Raw genomic sequence first — 8511 nt, forward strand, 5'->3', positions numbered from 1 at the left:
TATCCCAAACAAAACCAAGACCCAATCATCCAAAGGCAGGCGTCCAGTCTGGTGGACCCCTGCCATAAATATACTGTACAACAGAAGGAGGAAGCTACTACATGATAGAGCAAAATCCCTAATAGGGAAGGCATCTCTGATCAGTACTAGCAAAAAATTGCGATCCCTCATAAAATCCTCCAAGGCCAACTTCGAGAGAAAAATTGCACAGGACACCAAAGACAATCATAAGGCTTTTTTCAGTTATGTTAGAAACCTGGGATGCAACTCCCAGACTTGTTCTGAGTTGATTCTAAATGACAAAAAATACACTGAACCCACAGACATCACCAATATCCTGGCAGACAGGTTCAGTGCAAACTTCTCCCCCCCCAAAAGAGCAAGTATCTATCCCGGCAGAGGGCTGCCTCCCAAACATCTCAGATGCTCAGGTGAAGGCTGCCCACTCCAAAGCAAAAAACACTGCTTCTATGGGACCAGATGGCGTCCCAGGTTGTGTCCTACATGAACTACAAGAGGAACTAATCCCTCAAATAAAACAGCTATACAATCTCAGCCTCACTACAGGATATGTGCCCAAAGAATGGCGTACAGCAACAGTGGTCCCACTCCACAAAGGTGGAGCCTCTACGGACCCTGGAAACTATCGCCCCATAAGCCTGACTAGCTTAGTCTGCAAGGCTATGGAGAGGATCATCATGGAGCTCATAAACAAAGACATTGGGAACCTACAGACACTAGATCCTACCCAGTTCGGCTTTGTCAAGGGCAGATCCTGGCTTTTGAACCTGGTTGACTTCTTCGAAACAGTCACCAAAGCCATAGATGAAGGGAAGGTAGTCCACACAGCTTATCTGGACCTTGCAAAGGCATTTGACACAATACCCCACTCGGGCATCATAGATAAGCTATCCAGCTTAAATATAAACCCCTATGTCACAAGATGGGTCGCAAACTGGCACAAAGACAGAACCCACAGAGTGAGAGTTGCTGGAGCCATGTCAGACTCGAAACCAGTCACAAGTGGCGTCCCACAGGGTTCTGTCCTGGGACCACTCTTGTTCGGTATATACTTTTCCGAGGTATAGGCAAACGTGGGAGGACTATGGCTCACCAAGTTCGCAGACGACTGCAAACTGGACGCCATAATCAACTCTCCAGCTGACACAAACATCCTTCAAAAAGGTCTCACAGTGACAGATAACTGATGCCAGCACCATGGTTTAAAGCTAAATGACAAAAAATGTATAGTCATACCCTTTGGCAAAAACAATGTGCCCACAAATTACCACATAGGCGGAAACCCATTAAGTACAGAGAAAGTTATTAGGGACCTGGGGACCCAAGTTGATAGCAATCTCTCCTTTGAAAACCACATTGCCAAAGTGGTTAGAAAGACCTTCTACATAGCCCACCTCATCACGAAGGGTTTCACATCTAGCTCAAGAGAGGTAATCATGCCCCTTTATTCATCCCTCATCAGGCCCACCATAGAATACAATGCCCCTTTTGGGATTTACCTTACCCGACACCTGCAGCAATTAGAAAGACCCCAAAAGTATCTCACCAAGAGGATCAAGGGTCTCAAACAGATGCCATATGCTGCTCGGTTAAAAAAACTCCAGCTCTACTCAGTTGCATACCGCCTACTTCGAGGCGATCTATGCCTGACATACAAAGCTATGTCAAATCCAGAATTAATGGACATGCTCCACCTCAGTACATCTAAATCCCTTAGAGCCACACGCTCGAGGGACTTGAACCTCAGCACAGAAATAAATAGAACTTGCTGGAGGGACAGGTTCATAACCCAGAGGCTCCCTTCGCTCTGGAATAGAATTCCAGTTCATGTGAGGCAGAGCACCTCAGTGAATCTCTTCAAGAAGAATCTCGATAAGTGGATGGGGGATCGTAGGTTTGTCCCAGGGATTACTCCCGTGTCACTATTAGACAGAGGCACAGTAAACTAAACCTTAAAAAGGGCATAGTATACTCAAATCAAGGGGTGGCATAAGCCATACAGAATCGGGCTAGGCTTATAATTGCCCCAGGACAGATAGCCTAGTATGAACCTATGAACCTATGAACCTATAAGAAGTATTAACAATAAAATTTCCCACCTGCATGCACTCCTGGATTTGCACTCATTTAATATTCTATGTCTTGCAGAAACCTGGCTAAAACCTTCTACTCTAGACCAGGAAATTACCCCTCCAGGCTATAATATCCTTAGATGTGACCCCAAAACCAAAAAAGGTGGAGGTATAGCCATTATCTATAAATCTAATCTCCAAGTTCCCCTCTTTAATGAGCTTCCATCATTAGACACCAAATCAGAAATGCTGTCTACTAAACTCCAAGTCAACAACTCCAAATCTATCTACCTAATTTGTATGTATCTTCCCCCTGGCAACAATACTAATACTCTTGAAAACTTACTTAATTACTTCTCTACCAACTACCCCAGGAGACCATTGTACTGGGTGACTTCAACATAGACTGGTTCACCTGCAGTTCCCAGAACCCTACTAACCACTTAAATATCTGTGGATTCTCTCAATTAATAACCACTCATACTAGAATCCACAAACCTAACAGGAAAGAATCTACTCTTGACTGGATCCTTATTAATAACCACTCTAGCAATTATACCCCAGGAACCCTTCCCGGCAATATCAGTGACCATATGCTTACTTACATTATTAGACAAAAACTTCATATCCCAACTACTCATAATCTCAAAACTTCCCAATCAAAAAAATTCTTTAATCCAGATAGTTTCCTGAATGAATTGCAAGCATGTGACTGGTCACCGCTGACCCATCTTGAACTTGATGAGGCTGTGACCTACTTCAACACTAACTTTCTTCAAATCCTAGACTACCACGCACTGTATAGCTCTACTAGAATAAGAACCAAATCTGCCCCATGGCTAACAAAACAAACTAAGCAAAAGATGCTCCTTAGAAACAAAATATGGGCTAAATGCAGAGCTACCAAATGTCCATCTGATCACCTCCTCTTTAAACAGTCAACAAACTCCACAAAAATTTTGGTCAGGGATAAACAAACTTCTTCAGCCAGGACAGTCTACTACTCCTGCCCCATTAGGTTTCAACCATAATAATGCCAACCTGATCCCTGATGTCTTTGATAACTACTTTACAGAAGCCATTCAATCCCTAGCCAATTCTTTACCTCCAACTACTGCTTCCCCACCAAATACCTCCAAGACTTCATCTCCTACCTTTCATATACAACCTGTTCCTACATCTCTTATCTATAAGCTACTTAAAAAACTGAAACCTTGCACCCCATCTACCGACCGTCTCCCATCTGAATACCTACAAATTGCTGCAAAAGCTATAGACTAGCCCATATCTATCCTTATTAACAGAACTATCTCTGAAGGCAAAATCCCTACCATACGGAAAGTATCCCACATCATCCCTCTACATAAAGGTGGATCTTCTATTGAGCTTTCTAACTTTCAACCTATTGCCTTACTCTCCCCATTAGCTAAGATAATGGAAAAATGTATTCACAAACAACTACTCAACCACCTACTACAAAATAACCTACTAGCCAACTGCCAACATGGCTTCAGACCATTCCACAGCACAACGACTGCCCTTCTATCCTTCACTGACTGTATAAATAAAAATCGTAACAATAATTCCTTTTCCTCTGCGCTATTTATTGACCTGTCAAAAGCCTTTGATATGGTTTACCATAACTTACTTCTAGAAAAACTAAAGTACCATTCTCTTGATCCACAAGCATTGCAATGGTTTAGGTGTTATCTTCAAAACAGGCAGCAAGCAGTACTTTGGGATAACAATCTGTCGTCTTTACTTCCAGTAAATATTGAAGTCCCACAAGGCTCTATCTTAGGCCCCCTTCTTTTTTCCTTATTTATTAACGACCTCCACATAAACATACCTCAAGCCACCTGCATTCAATATGCAGATGACTCAACCTTAATCTGTACTGCTAAGAACATCCAGTCCCTCACCCAAACTGTTTTTCAAAATGTTAAAAACTGGTTTATGCAACATTGCCTCCTCCTTAATCCCCCCAAAAAAAACTACTGCTTTTTACTCCAACTCATACATCACCCACTCCATTCTTCTCTATAACCTCTAACAATGCTACCAACATAACCCCAGATACTACCACCTGCCTACTAGGTGTTACAATTGATAATCTTCTTAACTATGATGACCATATTAACTCCACCATAAAGTCTGTTAACAAAAAACTTGATACTCTCTATAGAATTAAACCCTTCCTTACCCCCTCAGCCAGGAAAACTATTGCCCAGACTCACCTCATTTCTACCCTTTTCTATGCCTCTGCTATATATACTAACATATCAAAAACAACATCTCCAAACTTTCTACCTGTTATAATAGCATAGCTAGATTCATCACATGCTCTCCCTTTAAAACTCACCACTGCCTTAACCTCAAACAACTAGGATGGCTAGAATTGCAGAACCATAAACTCTGTCAACAGTTACTTATCACTCAAAAGATCGTATACCACCCCAATAATACCCCTATCCTCACTAATCTGATTTCACCATATAAAAATCTAGCTACACTACGTTCTACTAAAAAACTCCTGGTCTCCTCGATTAAATCTAACAACAAAGCTGGTAACTCACTTTTCTCAAACACCACAGGTAAAAACTGGAATCAGCTCCCTCCTGAACTATCTATCCTACCTTCTACTTCTCTATTCAAAAAACATATTAAAGAACATCTTAAAACTCAGTGGCTTTGTCCTTGTGCTAACACAGACTGAAATATTTTTCCCCTCCTGCTCATACCCCTTTCCCCACTCCCCTAACCTAGGCCTCCAAATCTAGTTACTTCTCTTTTTTTTTATAGTAAGAGGATAAAATATAAGGACTTTACTCTGTTTTTCTCATACCCAATTTGTATTTAGTATACTTGTTTTTTTTTTATTTAGTTTAACTTCTAGCATAATGTCTATAGTCTATATTTTTAATACTATATTTTTTCTTTTATCCAATGCTACCTCTGTACTGTTATTATACATGTCTTTGTTATATATTGTTAACTTTGTTACTGTTCATGCTTGGAGCTTTTCCCCCCGGGCCTCTACAGAAAATGGACATATATCCAGTTAGACTAGCCCGGTCAACAAATGTAAAATAAAAATAAATAAAAATATACACAACTTTTTGCCACCTATAACATTATCTATCATCCATCTTCCTGTTCAGCACTACAAAACATTCTACACAACTAGAATCTAGATGCAAATCCAATGACACTTAGAAACAAGTATATTAGCGTTTTCATTCACTATTTATTTGGTGAACTTCTTCAGAAAAAAGAAGTTGTTCACCAAATAAATAGTGAATGAAAGCACTAATATACTTGTTTCTAAGTGGTCACTGGATTTGCATCTAGATTCCAGTTTTTCAGTTTCTTTGTGTTGGTTCTTTTGATTCTACACAACTATGTTGCCAATCAGTCATTGTGATCCAGTGACCAAAAACTGCTGTCTGTCTATAAACCTAGCAAATCTGCTGTGTATTGTCTATACTCATACAAGGTTGCTAAGGCTTGGAACTCCTTACCTGTATCCATCAGGACTAAACCCATCCTCCCATCTTTCAAAAACCACTCTGAAAGACTTTCAAGCTAGAATCTGGCTTTATTCTTGCACAAAACCAGGATAACTATATCCCTAAATGTGCACAAGTACCTTTTCATTCCTTATACCTCCTTACCCTCCCTTCTTCACTTACTTCCTTACTGCTATCTAATTCTCTTCTCTGACTTTCTCTCTAAGTATACCATAAGCCTGTTTTCCCCTCACTTCATATTGCAATGCCTATTTGTATTAGACTAACTTACCTTTAATTTCTCTACAAACTGTCTAAAATGTATCTAAATATTAAATGATTGTCATATACCTTGTATCGATTCTTAACCGATATTTTTATATTATCTCTATTTTTTATTTTTCCAAATAGAAATTTTATTGATTTTCATTACATATACATCACAAACAATTGCAGATTAACAATGAACGGTCAAATAAAGGAGAACAAACAAATATTAATTATATACAATATGTACAATAGTGCTGCTTAGGGATATACCCCTGAACTAAAATAAGTGCGAAACACATATGTAAGCAGGTAAATACTGCAACTGAACCCAAAGCATTACCTTTGATTGCCACCTAAAAAAATCAAATAGTAGAAAAGATTAACACGTATCTTGAGCCACACATCAAACGGGCAGTGAGAAAGGGGAAGAGAAGAATTAAAGAAGCATATATAGGAAGGGCCTTTAGCTTTCTGGACCATCTCAGTTTAAGAGAATATTAATTGTCAGATAAATGTTCAAATAAGGTATTCCAGAACGTCTGAAAGTAAATATGTTTCTGAGGGCTTATTATTAAAAGTTTTTGCGAAGTAATGTATTTAACAGCCATTTTCCTGAAACCAGCCCATGATATCTTAGTACGATCTAGCCAATGTTTGGTAATATAGAGTTTTACTAGTAGACAGAGTGTTATTAGGATGTGAGATCTTAATTTTGATGTACTAATATTTGTGATATGTAATAATGCCATCTCCCATGAGAGGGTTGATTTGTGGTATCCCATCTTTTCAAGTCTCACCTTGAGAGAAAACCAAATACTGTGGGAGTATCTACAAAACCATATTATATGTAGGATGTCAGATGTCTAATTTTTTATAATTATTTACACTGCAGATGTTGTTGTTTTATTTTTGAAGATTGTAAAATTATTGTTCTTAAAATGTTTCATAATAATTTGGAGCTTACCTCCCCAGGCCTCCTCTGAAAATGGGCTTCTATCCAGTCAGACTTTCCTAGTAATCAAATGTCAATAAATAATTTTTTTTCTTAGCACAATAGAATATACTTCCAATACTTTTAAAAATTCTGATTATCATATTTAATTGTATTTTTTTAATTTATTTTATGTCTACATCCCTGGTGTCTCCTAATGCTTTATTGTAACATATGTATTCCACTATCAAAATGTGTGTGTGTGTGTGTGTGTGTGTGTGTGTGTGTGTGCATCTGTATATATATATATATATATATATATATATATATATATATATATATATATATATATATATATATATATATATATATATATATATATATAATATATATATAATATATAATATATATAGATAGATACAGATGCACACACACACACACACACACACACACACACACACACACACACACACATATATATATATATATATATATATATATATATATATATATATGTTTAGGTTTACTATGGCTTAAACGAAGTGCAGCCAGTCAATGTCCCGAAGGTCAAATTCATGGTTTCCAAGGGACATATAATAGAACCAATAGAGGTCAACCACAGTTGATCGAGATGAATTGTGCACTCGATCATTTGACAAGCAATGTACTCACATTGGTAAAGGAAGTTGCGCTTCAGTGAGCAACGAAGAATTATCCCATTTCCTCACTGAAGTGCGATCTTGGAGTTGGTATATTTAATATACAGGTGGTGTGCAGGCCACAGGGGGGCACAGCCTACTGCAAAATAGTAGAATTAACATACCGTTGACTGTAGAGTTCAACAGTATGTTAATGTGCACAGCAGGAAGTGAGTGACGTCACCTCCTGCTATGTTGAATACATCGAACCAGAGTGGTCGATGTATTCATTTTCGCTTTGGTTTACTATTTGGAATTTCGAATTCAGCATTTCGGGTTGACATTTTACACGGTTGACCGAAGCTGATTCGAAATTTCCATAGTAAAACTATATGTATATATATATATATATATATATATATATATATATATATATATATATATGTGTGTGTGTGTGTGTGTGTGTGTGCTTCCAGTTAATATACTTGTACTAGTGTTTTAGTGTCTTATTTTCTGTTATTTAACTCTCTAGAGCTTTTCTAGCAGGTATCTACTGAAAATGAGTGTTTATTATTCAGTCACATTTCCCTGGTAAACAAATATCAATAAATAAGTAAATAAATAAATACTAAATCCCCTTATTTAGGTTCATAGGTTCATACTAGGCTATCTGCATTTGTAAGCCTAGCCAGAGTGTGTTTGGCTTTTCACACCCATTTAAATGAATTTTACTATGCCCTTTTTCGAGGTTTAGTTTACTGTGCCTCTGTCTAACAGTGACACAGGAGTGATACCCAGGGTAAACCTACGATCTCCCATCCACTCATCAAGATTCCTCTTGAAGAGAGTCTGTGAGGGACTCTGCCTAACTTGGACTGGGATTTTATTCCAGAGTGAAGGGAGCCTCTGGGTTATGAATCTGTCCCTCCAGCATGTCCTATTTATTTCTGTGCTGAGGTTCAAGTCCCTCGAGTGCGTAGCTCAATGGGATTTGGATTTTCTGAGGTGCAGCATGTCCATTAATTCCGGGTTGGACATGGCTTTATATGTCAGGCACAGATCGCCTCTAA

The sequence above is a fragment of the Protopterus annectens genome, chromosome 4.part1 (assembly GCF_019279795.1).
Source record: "Protopterus annectens isolate FY-2018-M chromosome 4.part1, PAN1.0, whole genome shotgun sequence".
Lineage (NCBI taxonomy): Eukaryota > Metazoa > Chordata > Ceratodontiformes > Protopteridae > Protopterus > Protopterus annectens.